Source organism: Phodopus roborovskii, unplaced genomic scaffold (genome assembly GCF_943737965.1).
Source record: "Phodopus roborovskii unplaced genomic scaffold, PHOROB, whole genome shotgun sequence".
NCBI lineage: Eukaryota > Metazoa > Chordata > Mammalia > Rodentia > Cricetidae > Phodopus > Phodopus roborovskii.
The window spans coordinates 21,534,702-21,553,789 of NW_026126567.1; the positions used below are offsets into that span (position 1 = coordinate 21,534,702).

Genomic DNA, 19,088 nt, shown 5'->3' on the forward strand with positions numbered 1-19,088 from the left:
CACCATCTCTAAAGTACTTCCTCAGCAACCAAATGGATGTTGTAATTGGTTCTCTTAATCTTCAGCTGAGCTGTCAGTTGCTTGGGGAGTTATTTCTCCAATGCATCCTCCACAATCTCAGACACATTAAAAATCCACTGTTCTGCTGTGAGTTTTACCACACCTCTCTTGTACCATGCTTGACTTGCACATTATCTTTTGATGGCCTGATGTGCCTGAGCTAGCACAGCCTTCAGTTGACTTATGTAATCAAACGGCATTTGCACAGAAAATTAGTGTGTGTATAAAATAGGTTTGCAACTAGTTGCTTATTACACAACAGAAACAATGACCGCTGAATAATAAGTACCGCTGCTGAGTATGACATGGAGAAAGGAAGAGAGTGAGAAGGACAGAAAGATGGAGAGGGAGTACTAGGGTTAAAAGGAGAGAGGAAAGAGAGAGGGGGAAGGACAGAAGGGAGATAGAGATGGGAAAGAGAAGAGACGGGAAGGGAGGGGTGGGATATAAGGGCGACTGGGAAAGAAGATAAGGAAAAGTGGTTGAAGGGAAGGAACTGGATGGGAGGGAAGAGGAGTCATTGAAAACATAGTTATAATCAATATGAATCATTATTGGAGAAAATAATGAAATAATTGCATCAAAAGTTAATGAATTCTAATTTCTAACCAAAGATGGAAAGACTTTAGGTAAAGAAAGCAAGAAACTAGATATTGAGAAAAATAAAGAGGCAAATTTAAAGAGAAACATGCTGAATGGTTTCTTTGGATTTTGCTGGGAGGTAGGGCTAAGGAAGAGATTAAACAAGTTCTACGATGTCTGGTTTGCTTAACTGAAGAGCCTATGCTCTCCTAAGTCCCCTGCCCACCTGACCCATGTGTGGACTCCATCCTTGTAGTGGCCCTTATTCTCCATGTTTACCCATTCTTTACAGACAAGGGCACTTGGCTTAGGGTGCAGTAAGCAATGAGCAGAACTTGGACATGATTCATGAAAAGGCAATAAAAATAGTACCATGGGAACACATTAGGCTTCCAGAATATCAAATCATTTTGCTCGGAAAATAGAAGGGAAAGTTGCATCAAAAATAGAAGTAAGAAGACATGATCATTTTTTAAGGTGGGAAGGGATTTTAACTTCCAGCTAGAAGTCCAGCTTTGCTTTGCAAAGTTGAAAGGAAATGAATCTGCATCACAACTGGGGACATAAGGTAAGACTTGCATGATTAAATCTTCAGAAACCGGTGATTGGAAAGAGATTATCACTGTTTGCTATTCATGACCTGCAACCTGGCCCTTAGTCTACCTGTTTCATCACAGGTCCTTGTTTTACTTTTGTTTGGTTTTGTTTTTTCCTCCCCAAACAATTAACAGCTGGGACATGCATTATCCTATAAGTATCCAATGTACAAAATGTTACTTAATTATTACCCCGGTCTCTAAGGCAGATTAATTCTGAACATTCAAAAGTATTTTCCTCCCATGTCTTGAAATGTTTGCCTGCCTTTGAGTTAACACTTTTTATGGATTTCCTAACAAAAGCAATTTTTGTTTAATGCAGTACCAATTCACCAGTAATCTAGTTTGCGAATTTCATATAAAAGTTTCAGGGACCCATCCCTCTTTAAAAATTTTAGTCATATTTGGTGTGATGTAACAGTATCTTGAAAATAGCTGAGAAATTCTAATGCCCTTTCCTTGTTTACCGATTTTAAGATCATTATGCATACTCTGATGCATATGCATAATTATAATTATGCATTCATGCTGTTACCTGTGCTGGCTTAGTTCAGAAATGGTGGGAAGCAGCTATCTCGAAGCTACAGGCTGTTTCTCATCACTTAGATTTTGATCAGAGCTGTTTGTTGAGTCTTATTGGAACACTGGCTGTCTCGGCCCCAGTCCCAAGGCTGGACCCTTCCTTTTATCATTAGTTTCTCTCCACGCCCTTTTGCCTCCAACTCTCAATCTTTACTTTTAAGACAGGAAAAAAAAAAAAAAAGCTACCAGATAATTTGGTTGGTTTTGTTCCATGTGTTTAGTCTATTCACACAAGTTAATCGAGAGGGATTTTTTTCTTTAAAAAAAATCTTCAGTTTATTTATATTCTACATTATAAATGAAGATACTATCATTTTTTCATGGGTAAAATTTAACTATCAAGTGGCCTTATCATTAGGTTTACTTTAGCATTGTTTAAATTAGTCTGGTGCAGAATTATCAAACTTTCTTCCATATGTTGTTGAACGGTATGGTTTGAGAAAAAGAGGGAGTTGCTCTATGTGATGTCCTTATCAACGTTTGAAATATATTCATCGAGTGGCTATCTTGGGAACATACTTTCTGAGGCATTGAAGGGGTTGTAGTAACAAATCTCACTTAGAAATATGACTCCCTCCAATATCCTAAAAGCCTTGGGTATTAGAAGAAAGAATTTGGATTAGTCAGCCTAATGAGAAAATATGTGCTTAAGTTTAATGTTTTATTGATGGTACCCAGTCTTGGTTGATAGGGGACATTTTGCCCACTAACATTACATACAAACATGCTCATGTACTTACATATACAATAAACACAAGCACACATGCATAAACACACACACACACACCACCATTGCACACAAGAACCATTTTGCCCTTTATACATAGTGGGGCAAAGCAAGCTTCTAAGTTTGAAATCTGTTGTTGCCATTGCATTGTTCTTTCACTAGATTCCAGAGTTCTGTGTCAGGGTAAATTAGAGATACAGTTTCATGATTCTCAGGTGTCTGAAAGTCCCATGAAAGTCAATAGTAATTTGTGTGCTTACTGGAGGGACTCCAGCCTTTCTCCTACAAAGTGAAGCACTCTTGTGCCATTTATTTTTACCGCCACTCTGCTTCATTTTGTAAATGTTGACAGGAACACTCTTAATTTGTATTTAATACCAAGAAAAGGAGCAAAGTTTGAGAAGACTGATTGAGCAGTCTGGGCAAGTCAGTTTCCTGAGTTCCTCCCACAAGGTGGAAGAAGGGAATTCTAGTGTCAGAAGTAGCTCAAACCGTTGAAGAGTCCCGGTTCTTTAGCTCATAATATGCTTAGGGATCTCCTCTATTGTGGCTTAGGGAATCCATCCACTTATAGACTGTTAGAATGAAGTGTTGTATCATTATTTTAAACTGTGTTACCTTTGTTTATGCTCTGGAACATTTGTTTAATGATGCAAAGAGGGGTTTGATTAAATAAAATTTACCTGCAACCTGGAGACTGGGTCAGCAACTATCCAACAAGAAGTTGTAGGGAAGAGCCAGGTGGAGAAGGGTTTCTAACTAGGGGAGAGAAAAAGCAGGAGGACTGCTTGGGAGAGGTGAGCTAGGTGAGCTGCTTGCTCTTCAGCCCCTCCTGAGAAGCAGGATTCTACCTCAACAATTGAATCTTGAGTTCTTTAGCAGGACAGAGATGTAAATAAGTCTCCTTAGTAGCTTTGAAAGAGTTGGTACCTAGCAGATGCTGGTAGCTGTGAAGTGGCAGTTGCTGAAAAAGTGCATAAAAGGCAGCAACAATTAAAATAGAAAAACAACAACTAAACTCAAGTTCAGTGAATGTTCAGATCCCTTAAAAATTGTAGAAAGGACATGAAAGAATTAATGACACTTTACAGAAAAAGTCAGGGTCTCCTAAATGTTGGGAGATTGTACTTGAATTTGGACTTGCATTCATTGTTGTTGTTCAATGCAACATTCACCACCAGCCCTAGTGAATTGTTAGGATTCCGAGAAAAGAACTAATTCTCAGAAAGCCACACTTGCCTGATCAAATCCATACCACAAGCAGCCAAGTTAGAAAGTTGGGTTCAGACTCAGACTGACTCTAGTGCTTCCATGTTGTATCTTCACCAAGTCTACAAGGGTATGAACCCAAATGCCTCCTTCTTACCTTCATCATTTTCACTACATTCTAGACATGATGTGAGCATTAAGTGGTTAGTATCTAAATTATAGTTGAACATTAAGCTTTCAATAGTCAGTCAAAAGAACAAGCCTTGGTACTAATTTTTTTCATGTTTGCTTTACTTCTACCCAGTGCTTTTGACTTTCCTGATTAAATTTCAACTTTTCCCAACAGTGGAAAGGGCTGTGCTGGGGTTATATGGCAATCTACCTGTGCCCAAAGCCATCTCTTCTGAAAGTAAACATATTAAATAAACCCAGGCATATATATATACTCAGTATATCCAAAGGTTCTGAAGAAAGAAATTGTTCTGCACTGCCAAAGACCACCCAACAGCCTTATCATGTATTATGTGAAGGCTCTCATCTTTGTCAGTCAACAATTGCACACCAGGGGAAGTATCTTATTCTGTGTGTATTCTTGTGTAACCAGTGCAATTCAGTATCGTGAGTCTCATGTCATCCTGGATCTCATCATGAATTCTGCTTATGATTAGAAATGCTTATATAGGTTACTTTTTGTATGGCATAAGATGTAATCATCTCTACTAGTCCAAAAATGCCTAAAGTCATTAAAATACAATATTAAAAAGTACTATCCATTTTAAATATTTTATATCAATAAGTAGACCACAGTTGATCTGTTCTTCTTACTAGTACTGATATTTAACATCTCAACTAGACTTACAAGACCCCAAACTGTGCAAATGTGAGAAATAATTCACCACAAAAGCTATAAATTTCACAGCTCAAGAAACCCTGAAGATTATTAATGAGGCGCCATGCAATTAGCTTCTACAAAGTGCAGCAAGACATCATGCATAATGTAAAACAGAAACTGCTAACCACTGACTCGTGGAAGATCGTTTACGCTAGCTTTCATGGGCAGGAAGGACTGATATTAAAATCACTTCCGAAGAAGATCCTTAGTGCCCTCACACCATGCAGAGAGTTCAACTTTCTGTAGATTACTAGGAGAAAACAGAAGACAGTTCATGGTTAAGGCAATTTCTAGCAATGAGTACTTGAGTAAGTACTCATTGAAGTTTTTAAACTCTCTGAGTATTTACCATTTATAAAATAGGTATAGAGGTATTTTATGGGATTGCAAAGAAAAAAAATCCATTTAGATAAAATGTAGCACCAAAATTTTAACACATAAATTCTGCTTAATAAGTATAAGAGAATAAATACATAAGGGAAATGTGTCATTTTTGAGTCAGCCAGAATTGTTATTTTACTGGGAATTCTAAAAGTCTGAGAAAACATGTTTCTTTAAGGATTAGTAGAAGCATAAGCTAAATGTTTACAAGGACTAACATACACCCAGTACTGTTAGTATCCATTGCATGTATGAACTCAATTGTTTTTTTAATAACCTTGTACAATAAATACTTTTGTAATTTAAAGTGTGTGTGTGTGTGTGTGTGTGTGTGTGTGTGTGTGTGATTGCCTCCCTGTCTGTATGAGCATCACTTGCATGCCTGATACCCATGGAGACCAGAAGAGGGCACCATATGGAACTGGAGTTATAGACAGTTATGAGCCAACTTGTATGAATGCCAGGAACTGAACCTGGATCCTCTGCAAGAGCTGCAAGTGCTCTTAACTATTGAGCCATCTCTCCAGTCACATAAAATAATCAATTAATCAATTCAATTAATCTTAGTAATTTCTACAAAGTCACACACTCCCAAAGTGATGTGCATATGGTGTTCACTCAATCATTTTCCTCCCACACACAAATTTTTAGCCACCTTTTAGTCATTAATTAGCAAAGTGTATGAAATTAACTAATGAACATATACTTAAAATATACATATTCATCTGGCTATTGTCATGGTTAATACTGATTGCTGTCTTGGCAGGGTCTACAGTCATCTAGGGAAAAGCCTCTGGCAGAATAAAAAGGCATACATTGATACACTTGATCTTAGCAAAAGGCTGAGAATTAATAATCTGGCATTTAATAGACACGGGGATGCAGAGCTGAACACCAAACATGTATCTTAAAAGATTATTGTGATTAGATTTGAGATCTAACTATATATCAGCCATGTTTTTATGGTATTTCATTGCTACACATGAGAAACATGAATGTTTTCAGCCAAACTGTAAAGATAGCCCCCTATCTCTTACTAAGCATACTCCATCCTTAACATAGACTAGCAATCATTTCTCATCTGTGAGTAAACTTTCATTTGGTCATGGATCATAGAATTTTCATTCCAACTTCCAAGTGTATCAATCATAGGCTTAAATGTAATTATCCTGATTATTAATAATGATTTAAGTAATCTGTGTGAGTGCTACTTAAGTATTAGTAATGTATTGTCAGCATCTGGGGTAAATGTAAGTCATCTGAAGTTTTCTGTGTAGTGCATGTTAGTAAATGTCTGGACATAGGATGACTATAAATAATTTCCATAAAAGCCCCAAATGATTACTCAAGTAACTGAGCAGTAACCTTCTCCGAACAGAAACAATTCAGATAAGGACAAAGGCACTTGTGTTTTGCTATTACTAATTGAAATGATTTACACATAATGTGCTGTTATTGACATTGCAAAACCCACATTTAGATAACACAAACAAATTTCTTCTGAACTTCAAGATAATTCACATGTAACTGACAGCCACAAAACACTGATATTTTTGTCCAAACACTAAACTTCAAAAAATTCCTTAGTTGGTCACTTTAACCCAATATAATCTCACTCTCCAGCATATACATTGCTGCTTCTATTCACAACTGTTACTTTGTTAAGAGAACAGAATAGGTTAAAACCAGGTATGGTGGAGCATAAGGCTAATCCAAGCACTCAAGAGGCTGAGGATAAAACATCCCCAAGTTCAAGTCCTGGCTGGGCTACATAGTAACCTTGTCTCAAAAGGACAAAGAAAAGAAACAATAGCCAAGGAAGAAAGGCATAAAATAAATGGAGAGTAGAGAGCAGAGAAGGAAGGAGAAAAGGAGAGGAGGAGCAGAAGGGAGGAGATAAAATACAGCATAGAGAATTGAAGTAGACTTACTAAGGTTTAATTGTCTCCTATGACTGAGACTCATATACAAAATGCATTACTAATAAATAATACTTTTTAAAAAAGTTCATGTGTATTCTCTGTTTTTTTTTTCATTTAAAGATGCCACTGAAAATTAGTACAAACAAAAAGACTATCATATTACAAAAAAATGTATTTAGATGCAATATTCATAAAGATTAAGCCAATTTGACTTCAAAGCATGCTTTTCCAGATCCCAAGGCATGGACAGACATGCCTAAGAGTGTCTGGGCTCTAGAATCATGGAGTGCTGATGCTTCCGTAGTGTCCTGCTCCTACTGTGTCCAAGAGGGAAAGCGAGGTAACCCCTTCAGTGAGGTGGACACTTGCTCCATAAAGAACAGCTTTACAATAGTCTGTCTGTGTGTTGGTTAGGTACAAATATTCAAAACCACCATCATCACCAAAGCCTTTTAGACACGTGAGTCCTTCTTACCATTCCTGTAAACAAATTTTCTTAGGATTTTCATAAGCTTTGCTCAACTACTCTAACACTTCCATATTTCTGCCTAGCTTTTTCAGCACCCAAATTTAAATAACTTAACAATTATTGCAGGGGAATATACCTTTCCAAAATATACTATTATCAATATAATACCTACCACTAACTTTAATATTGACTTTTTTTTAACCATGGAAGGGACTTACTTTTCTCATTTCAATGCATATTTTATCACAGACTTTTCATTAACTTAATTATGACATCAGGATTTTTTGAAGTTATAAATACAAGTAAGCCTTGTTAACTATTATGTTAGTTTAACATAATAGATATATAAAGATACACAGCAGGACTTTGTGTAATTAAGAGAAATATATATTTGCTTGTGCAGCCTTTATATTATTATATTAAGACCCCTTTCTCCCTTAGGACTGCCGCAAATGCTAAGGGTAAGTTACATGAGGGCTTAGGCCTAAGCAAATCATTTGTATTCCCTCCTCCAAGACTCATGGAGAAGAGGAAACAAAGGGAATGTAAAAGCCAGGAGATAGGGAGGAAGATAACAAAGTCCCATCCTCTCAACAGAGATTCAGGCAATGGAATCAAGAACTCAGGGGGCTGGAGAGATGGCTCAGAGGTTAAGAGCACTGGCTGCTTGTCCAGAGTTCAATTCCCGACAACTACATCGTGGCTTACAGCCATCTATAACACGTACTGGTGCACTTTCCTGGCATACATGCAGGCAGAACACTGTATACATAATACATAAATCTTAAGAAAAATACATTGCTACCTACTTAGACTGGCACATGTCTTTAATCCCAGCACTAGGGTGGCAAAGACAGGAAGATCTCTGTGAATTCAAGGCCAGCCAGGTCTACAGAAAGAATTCCAGGATAGGCTACAAAGCTACAGAGAAACCCTATCTGGGATGCTTCCCCACCACAAAACAAACAAAAACAAAAAGAACTCAGACCAACTGCAGTTGCTTTGCCTGGACCTACAGAAGACAGAGCCTCTCAACAGTCACTCATGGATGAGGCTAAGAGTTTATGTGACCTTGACTCTTACTGTTAAGCATGGGCTACTGATGATGACTAAAAAGGGGGCACCATGAATATCAGTTGCATACATACTGGCATACTCGTAAGACTTCCATGTATAGGTAGTTCCAATTACAAGGCCACCTAGATGCCCATGATGAAACATGGAGGGACAAAAACAAACCAAGAAGACATGAATTCAGGTCATAGGTTATAGAAGTGGAGATGGACAGAGGAAGGAGGGACAGAGCAAGAAGGTTGAGAGCAATCAAAACACACACACATACACACACACACACACACATGTTATGTGCATATATATTTATATGCATGTATATGTATAAAGTTGTGAAAGAACAAATTAATGAAGAAAAGTATTATCAGCCAGGTGGTGGTGGTACATGCCATTAATCCCAGCACACTGAAGGCAGAGGCAGGTAGATCTCTTTGAGTTCAAGGCCAGCCTGGTCTAGAGAGTGAGTTCCAGAACAGCCAGAACTACACAGAGAAATCCTGTCTCAAAAAACCATGGGGAAAAAAGTATTATCTCTCTTTAATTAGAAATGAAGATTGGCTAAAATGACAATAACAATAATAAAAAAAATTGATGCCATCAAATTCATTACATGCTGTAGTAGATCAATTCTTGAGGGATGTATACCTCTCAGTATTCAAGGGAAACTTTGAACTGGGTAGTTACCCCAGTTTTGGGGTGGCTTCAGTCGGATCCATCCGACTTGCCCAATATGTACTTAAGGGGGGGGGGGAGTGCGGATTGAGAAATGAGAGGTAGAAAAATTAAAGATACTTAAAAAATGATAGAGGCACAGAATAGAATTGGGAGGGCATCTCCAATGAATACTGAGATCTACCTTAAGTTTATTGCTGAAAAGTCTTACATACCCCAACCAAAAAGGGGGGATTCTTTAGCATGTTACAAGGGACAGACAAATAATTCTCCAAACAATTAGTAACCACACCTTAGACCAAATCCCTCATTATCTGGCCTTGAGGATTAAGAGTAACCATGCCTTCGACCGAATCTCTTTTTATCTAGGTAAAACTTTCACACCTTAGACTAAACATCCTCTAACCTTGAAAGAGCAAGGATAGTTTTGAACTCTCTGACCATTAGATGAAGCAGGACTATTTCTATAGGCCCCAACAAAGCAGGACATATATTCTCTCTAGTACACAATGTCTTTGGGTGAGTCTCCAAGAAATATGGCTGAACAGGATTGCCACCATGTTTTTTAACCTAAATAGGTTAATAATAGTTTATTGTGAATGCACTTTTAGTGCATATACTTTCTTTTCTTTTTTTTTTTTTTTAAGTAATAGTCTCTTTATTTGGGTTGCCAAAATTCCAATTTGAAAATTAGTTTTAATACTTGCATTATCACAGGCCCAAACATACATAACAATAGTTATCTAGGAAATTGCATTCTTTACTCATTTCTTTTTTTTTTCCTTTATTTATTTATTTTATATAACCAAGTCCATTTAAATGAAAACACATATTTATAGACAATATTTGGGAATTTGGGTGTTGTTCTTTCCAAACTACTTCCTGCTGGTAAGGGGCACTGTCATGGGGGATTCAAAGAAGATGCAGAAATCCTGGCTGTAGTCTCCAAGGCTGCTTTGTCCAGCTGTTTTGAATGTAGGATCACCTGGTACTCTGTTTCAGGCAGTCTGGCTTGATCAAACCACATTAGTCTGGAAGGAATCCACATCTTTTCATTTTCTGTGGAAACAAAAATAGAATTCCTTTTCCCCAATAACCTGTCCTTGAACTTAAATTTTGGAGTCAAAGCATTTTTTTTTTTTAATTTATTATTTTACACATCGATCCCAGTTCCCTCTCCCTCCTCCCTCCTTCCCTCCTTCTCTTCTTCCCTCCCTCCTTCCCTCCCTTTTACCCTCTATGCCCTCTCACATGCACTCTAACCACACTCCCCTCCCACCCCCCCACCCCAATTCCATATGTAGAGGAATGCCATCCAGTTGGGGTCATGTAGGTCTGACAGGTCATGTGGACTAGGGCTGCTCTCCTGTCTCTAGATTAAGGCAGTTATCCCTCCATGGGGCATGTGTTCACAAAGTCCTTTTGTGCATCAGGGATACATCCTGGTTCCACTGTCTGAGGTCCCTTAGACTGCTCAGTCCTTCTGGCTGAGACCCATATTCCCCTCCCACCCCCCCCACCCCAATTCCATATGTAGGGCAATGCCATCCAGGTTGGGTCATGTAGATCTGTCAAGTAATTTGAGGACTTCTCTCCTGTCTCTAGGTTAAGGCAGTATCGCTCCATGGGGGATGTGTTCTCAAGGTCCTTTTGTGCACCAGGAATACATCCTGGTACCACTGTCTGAGGTCCCTTAGACTGCTCCGTCCTTCTAGCTGAGACCCATATTCAGGGGGTCTGAGTCAGTCCCATGCTGGCTTCCCAGCTATCAGTCTGGTGGCCCGTTATAGTCCATATACTTTTTATTCTTCAAAATAAGACCTTTATTTTGAACATATCACTTTCTCTGAGTAGGTTAAAAATATATAATATTCAATTGAGACAGATTTCATTATCTATCTACTTTTCTATCATCTATCTATCAGTTGATCTATCTACCTATCTATCTACCAGCAAGAATAGCTTTTTCATCAGTAAGTTGAAGCTCTGTGGGATTGAGTTTCCATATGCATCTTCCAGGGCACACTTAGAATATGAGATTGGCTTAGAAGGAAATTGTATAGCAAATGTCTCGTAATGACAGTATTAACAAGTTGTAAGGACATATGAGATCATCTTACACAGAAAGAAGATGAGACCTCCAGAGGTTAAGTGGTTGGCTCCAGGTCACATAGCTGGTACCAAGGCTCACATGTTCCTGACCCCTGCCACAGTTTTGTGTGACAGTCTTCTAAAATGAAGGCTACTGGAAAGTAATTTGATGTTTTGGGCTTTTTTTTTTTCCTTCCTTCTTAAGGTTTCAGCGCTGACACTCTTTTGCACATTACATCAGGTGCAAACCCAGAAACTCTGCCAGGAGCAAAACAACACTCTTTAAATACTCTGTGACTCTCAGAGCCACATAAAATAAAAAGGGTGAAGCTAATGGATGCCAGCTTGGAGGGAGGCACTCCTGTTCGTAGCCAAATGTATGTGAAGAACAGATGAGACTGTGGGACTGGAGTTGGCAAAAAGAAAGAGAAATTAGTTTATTCTTTTTGAAAATGAAAGTAGAATAAATATCTGGATAGTTTAGGTGTTATTAATTTAGTGAAATTTCCCACTTTTAAAAAGTGAAGTATTTCTATCTTGGAACTGATAATTTCAGCTCACATTATCTTTCTGTCTCCAAACCGTTAGTGTTATTTGGAAGGGGTTCACTTTAAATAACCCACATGAATAGACTTATTTATGTTTTGATTTGAATAAGATAGTTTTTTTGTACTGAAGATAGTTTTTTCTATACTTAAGCAGTGACTTGGGTTAAGATAAATCAAATATTCCATAAGTGATAACAATTATTTGAATTGTTGGTTCTTAGAAATAAAACTGACATACAGAGTATGGATATACTAAGCTTATTCTATCATTTTATTCTATACTGATTTTTTTTAAGGTTTCTTATTATGGTTAACATCTCACATCCCACAGTCAGTTTGAAAATGCTTCTTAGCAGAACTCCTCTGGAATTCTTCTCTCCTGGTATCCATAAAATATATTTTATAGAGTCACACTTAAGAGAAGCAGGATTTTAATGATGCCTTCATGAGATTCCCATCCATGCTCCATGCACCCTCCCTTGCCTAACAGAATACTGCATTGGCCTTAACAAAATATCACTTATGTCTTTATCATTTGTCCAGTAATTGCACCATCTAATTTCAGAGTATCTTCGGTTGTTTTTTGCTCAAGTTTGAAAAATACATAGAGTACAGTATTTTTTTTCACCCAGTACAAGTTTGATATATTTTATGAAGTTGAGTTTTGTTATTTGCCTAACATCAAATGTCAATAATGTAATTCACCTTGGAATGATTTTGAAAATTTTGTTACCTACCTATATCACTTCTCCTAAGCACATGTTCACCACCTAAACACGAATACACACACTTCTCATTTAAGTCTTACTTCAATAGCACTGAGTACAAATGCTTACAAATTTTGCCTTTCAAATTCTAAATTGTATTTATATACATATATATATATATATTTTGTTGATTGGAAAAGTTAAATTGGTAATTTTGGGGCTTGTGTGACTTGTCTAAAGTTACCGAATACAATTCTGTAAAGCCTTGAATTAGAACCTTTGAGAAAGGATTTTAAGTTGTTTGCTCCCATTGAACAGTCTGCTGCCTCTTAAAATTCAAAGTCATTGTCACTAGAAAGATCATGCAGTAAAAAGAGAGAGTGGTTAAATGTTTCCCATTACTTTCAGATTGTATGAGATTAAATTCCAATGAAAATTACTTGAATATATTAACTGAAATTTTAACTGAAAAGATAACTTGTATGGTAGTAAAAGAAGAAACCATATACACTATCATGTTTTTTTTTTATTATATATGAGAATGATTGAGTTGAGATGTTGGTGATGGGGGTGTCATTAAATTTCTTAATGACAAATACAAAATAAAAAGTCTCTCTCGCTCTCTCTCCCTCCCCTCCCCCGTGTGTGTGTGTTTGTGTGTGGCCCTAACTGTTTCTTATTCTAATATATATTGAGTATATGCAGTTATTCTGAAATTTTTCTATGCCTAATATTCACTGTATTTTGTTTGCCACTGAGATAATACTAAAAGGTACCAATTATTAAAATTGTAGAATATTGTCAAAGAGGCTTCACATCTTCTTACTTACCTCATACTGTGGAAACAGCACCAAGATAATTTTCATCACCATCAACCTTCATCTAATAGCAATGGTATAAGGTATTATAATTGTTTTTTCACATGTTTCTTAAACTAATTCCATTGAGTACAGTTGTAGGTCTTTCTCAGGGGTGCTGCTCTTCTTATACACAATCTCTTCCTGGGACTTCGAGCTCTTCTTAGCTCTTATTTTGGAAATACTCAACAGATTTTTTTTTCCTGTTAAACTTGGAATCCCTAAGACAGCATTATGTCATCAACTTCTTGGGTTAGAATTCTCCTCTATTCTCTACCTTTGGGCTGTCTACTTTTATCTCCATTAACCTTTTGGCTCGACTATAAACATTTATTGAAGGCTACCTCCTTTGTCGGTCCAGTAACTCCAAAGGTTAGTGAGCAGTGGATGCCAGTCTGACCTCTTTTATCCACATTAGAGGATTCTAATTATTCCTAAGAAGTGACACTTATGACCCATTTTGTCCTTGTCAAGTTTGCCTAGTTGTGAGCTGTCTAAACGTGAAACTGTGGGTTCAAACAGTGTCTAGAAGTGCAGATCTTTTTTTCAAACTACAATTGGAGCCTCAAAAAAGTGTACAGTTTTTTTTTTGTTTTTTTTTTGTAATCCAGTTTAACTGAAATTGAAGACTCCTTTTTTGTGCCTTGAATTATTGCTGAAAAAGATACAGATAAAGCATAAACTTTAGCTGACAAATCTCTGTCTCCATGGGTGTTCCAACAAAGAGACTAAAATAAAGAAAATTAAATTAGGATAAACTATGATTCATTAAGATTAAAGACATCACAGTCATTTGAAAGTTACTCTTCATTCTTAAGGGGTTCCTCTCATATGTGCCTATTTGAAAACTTGGGCAAAAACAAGGCATGGTGGCAAATGCCATTGTTTTGGGGGGCTCTGTTTTATGTGGAAATAACACCAGTCCTCCTTCTCTTTCTCCTTTTCCTTCTCCTATTATTGTTCTTTTCTCTTCCTCCTGCTCCTCCTCTTCTTAGTCTTCTCTTCATTGTTTTCTTTTTGCCTGTTTGGTTTTTCAGTTTTTGATCTGTTTCTGGAGACAAGGTCCCGTGTGTACACAAGACTGTCCTTCATCTCCAAAACATTCTGCTTCAGTCTCCCAAATGCTGAAGTCCCACGTTTGTGCTAACACATCTGCTTATGATTCATTTTCAGTGGTCAAGTAAAGTCACACAGTGTTCTCACTTTCAGAAGACTCAACATATAAAGATGCAAATTATGGAATAATATTTAAAAATAATATTATTGAGTAGTAGCGTTGACTATCACAGTACTTAAACAAACTAACAAGGCAGTTTTATCCTGACCTCTCTGCTAACCACTGCAAAAACTACCAAGCCTCAATAAATGGGGATTTAATAAATACTTTCGACACTTCAGTTCACTTATTCATTTAGATATTTAGTAAATGACATGTCTCTATAGAGTACTGAGTATTGTGATATATATATATATATATATATATATATATATATATATATATATATATATATAAAATTTGGGACAGAATGTACATTTTCAGGCAGGCAGTGGTGGCGAATGCCTTTAATCCAAGTAGAGCCTTTAATCAGGAGGCAGAGGCAGGCAGATCTCTGTGAGTTCAAGGTCAGCCTGGTCTATAAAACAGTTTCAAGACAGCCAAGGTGGCACAGAGAAAATATACCTTTAATCAAAACAAACCAATAACAGCAATAAAACAATGTTCATTTTGGATACAGACATTCTGAAATTCAGAATAATTATGTGCCTTTCTAACAATGCACCCTACTAGCAACATGTGTGAAGATTCCCAAACTCCCTCACCTTGACTTTCCAAATACTGCAACTGTAAAGTCAAAGATGATACCAGATATGTTTGTATACACCCAAGTCCAGAGGCAAGGAGGATACAGGCACCACTGTTTAATTAGTGTCAATTTGAAATAGGAACCTTCTAAGGTATTGTTCCAACTAAAGAAAATGTATTCTATTACTCTAAATGCATTTGAGAATGGAATTTTAACATTTCTTAAAACACAGCTCAGTAAATATGAGTGTTTTTCTTTTTTCTTTTTCCCTTGCTTGATTTTACTGTTTTAAAAAACTACCAACAACAGAGGCTTCAAATTTCAAATTCTCATTTTATATTTCTGTAGATCAAAAATCCCATATGGGTTTCAAGGTGTCCAACTGATATGTTAATTTTTGGCAGTTCTAAGAAAGGGTCCATATCTTGGTGTCTGGATATTTTGCAGGTATAGTTTTCTAGGGTTGTGAAACAACAGCTCATGACTCCTCCTGTACTGAGGACTGAGCTACCATGTTTTTTTTTTTTTTTTTTTTTTTTTTTTTTTTTGGCTTGTGGCCAATGTCACTTCTCCATCTTTAAAAGCAGGTGGAATAAATGCATGTGAAATTTGTTTGCTTGCTTGCTTTCTCATTACAGGGTCACAATCTATAGCACAGGTCAGCCTGTCACACATTATGTGTGTCTGGACATCCACAGCAATACCCCTGCCTCAGCCTTTGGAGTGACGACATTGCGAGTGTGAACCATCATGCCTAGCATCTGATAATCTCTCTGTTTCATACTTTTGACTTTCTTTTCTACTTTTAGGAACTCCTGTGCTTTGAATGTGTCTGTATGCATAATTTAGGGGCAATTTGACCTCTCTTGATCCTAAATATTTCACCACATCTTTTGCCAAAGAAGGTAGTATACTATTCACAGGTTCCGAGGCCTCAGAGGATGGCTAATCTTCACTGTCATTTCCCTTTATGCCTAGCCTTTTACAAGTACTCTCCTTTCTTCAGTATTGTTTGCCACTTCTTCACTTTATGTGTTAATAAAGATTTCCCCTCCGTCCTTCACGCAGGAAGCCAGAGAATTTCACTCAATGGAGTTTAAAGTGTCTGAAACTCTAGAATTTCTATGAATCCTCATACTAGAGGGTGGCATGAGGAAATAAACCTAATGATCACTGTGGATGTTATTATTTTCTATTCATGGATTTTTTTTTCTGGAGGGTACATTTCATATAATCCTGGCTAACTCCTTCCTTCTCACACTTGGAAATCTTCTTTGACGACAGTCAATCTCTACAAGAAAGTTAACTTCTTCTGGAAGAAATTGGCTCACCTCCTCAAAACTGTAATAAAGTTGAGATTTTTCTAAAATCTTTTTATTATTTACGTTACAGCTTGGGTATAACTTTCAGATAGACCTTCTCATACTCCTGCTTCTGCCTTGCTGATGAAATTGTTTCCTTCCTTTCGAGTCAGTTTCTTAAATCAATTTCTGCCCATGCTGAAGAGTGATATGTGTTTAGCAGAGTCCTAAGATATACAGTACTTAGCTTATCATTCAGCACTGATATTAATCAACTATTTTTGCTTGAGTTACAAAATCATCTCCTCTTAAGTCTTAGTTTGTTTAAGGACAAAATAGTGGGGCATTTGAGGTATAGTCATTTGGTGTTAGAGTCATAAAAAGAAAAACACAACATCATTCAGTTAAAGTACTTAACACTCCACATGCTGCAGGTATTAAGTAGATATAAACTATTGATAGTTTCAGTAACAGCAGCAACTAGGAAATGCCTACCATCCTTGTGCCTCAGAAACCCTCAGTTCCACAAAACTATTTGATGTCGCTCAGTGTGATCATGTTGGGAAACAGACACACACACACACACACACACACACACACACACACACAGAGAGAGAGAGAGAGAGAGAGAGAAACAGAGAGAGAGACAGAGAGAGAGACAGAGAGAGACAGAGAGAGAGTGTGCCACTGCCTTCTACTAGATGATTGACCCCCAGGAAATTATCATTAGGACTTGACTTCCTTGTCTGTGAAAAAGACAGAGCAAATATCTAACACACTGTCTATGTTATATAGCATAAATCACACTACTATTCATGTTCCATTTATGAAACTGTTTCTGTTGGCTATGTCTGCTTAGAGAATTAATCACAAAAGGTTTTGCCTGATGTGTAGACATGCTTGCAGATATTCCAAGTCCTTTCTCCCAAAAGGATCCCTATTTATAAGTAAGAAGCACATCAATGGTGACTGTGAAGATGGAAGCTAGCCCTTTCATTCAGTGACTTATACACACACACACTCAGAAAAGTTTTAAAGAATTTCTTAGACCATAAACCACAGAGTTCCAGGGATTAGTGTCACACACACAGTTTTCTTACATATTGTTCAACATTTGTTCACATGATCCCAGTCACTCCACATTCTTCCTGGAAGTGGCCTCTCTGGTATCCCCTGAATCTACAGGACTAGTATTTGCCCCTTGATTTTGACTGAGTCCCAAACAGTTTTCCAGTTTATGGGCTACATAGCGTGATCTTTTCCACATTTCATTAATCAACTATCATCTTCACAAGGACCTTTAAAAAAAAAAAGGCTCAGGTTTCTAGTACCAAGAGCAGTAATGGAATTTGTCTCGTTTTGTTTTTGTGACATGAGTGGAAGATCCGGATATAGACCAGTTGACTTGCTTGCCTTACAATAAGATTTCCTGGAGACTTTATATAATGGAAGTCTTTAGGTTTGGTGTTCAAGAAGAACACTGAGGCAGATTGTCCTTTTGGGTTAAAGAAGGGTTAGTTGTAGTGGGATATTCACTTTGTCTCCTTCTGCGGCACTGGCCACGTCCATTGGAGGGTGGAGCCAGAGGTGGAGGTGACCTGTGGAACTAGGTCTGAGGAGGAGCAGGGTTGCTAGCCTCATGGGGACAGGAGGATTTCCGGAGGCATCCTTGGGACCAGGAACCTGCTGGTTCTCACCTGTCTATGTTGAGAGTTATTTCTCCCTGAATAAACATCTGTTCGGCCTAATTGTTTATCCAGATCCTTATTAAACATTAATAGTTAGTAGTGCCATAAAAAAGACCAACCACACATGATGGGGTTTTCAAGGGAGGTCTGGACCACCTGGCTGAGTAGAAGTGTCCAGACATTCTAAGCTACCCAAACCCTTACACACCCCTGATCCAGCTAACATTTCAGACTTGTTTTTAAAATTTATCCTTCAGGGTTAAATTTTTATTAGCACATTGTTTTGTAGTCATGCCTTGCCTGAAAACAATTGTTTCTTAAAGAATTGAGTGGGCTTCTGTTTCATGCACAGTTTTGAACATGGCTTTGCCATTACGATGGAATGGTTTATAGTGCACACTCCTTGCTGCTGTTGTGAGGTGGGTGAAGAGGGTTTTCCAGATTCCCGTGAGGTCTGAGGTTGCCAGAGTACACAGAAACCCTCCAGCGAATACTTATGAATGTCAGCTTGGGAAATTCATGATAATGTAGAACATGTGAGGAAGTCCCAGGATGAACGGAGATTTCTTTGGCAGAATCATATCTAGGTGAAAATTCAGTTCAGAAATTACCTTGAGACCCTCGTATTGTCCTCAATGTTGTGGTTTCCTGATATTTGATACATGGAACATGGGCTGTCGAATGATAAGTCTGAATGCCAGTTTACTGCAACTCATCCGGGAAGCACCGTCCCCTGAGACTTCCCGATTTCCTGCACGGTTTATCTCTTGTCGTGTAAATTTATCAAATGGGTTTTAAAGGTAAATAATTTGGTTGGCAAACCCCCAAAAGTGTCGAATCTTATGAGAATTAAATTTACCCATCTTTGGTATGTTCAGTTAGAATGGAAGCACTGGCCTCCCTGCCTGTATGTTTATTTGAGGCAAAG

The 19,088-nt window shown here is 37.6% G+C and overlaps 1 protein-coding gene across 3 annotated transcripts in view; it reads left to right on the forward strand.

The window, feature by feature from the left end:
• Positions 1-19,088, forward strand: part of Zfpm2 (zinc finger protein, FOG family member 2) — a 424,449-nt gene that overhangs the window by 257,473 nt on the left and 147,888 nt on the right. The window lies entirely within an intron of this gene.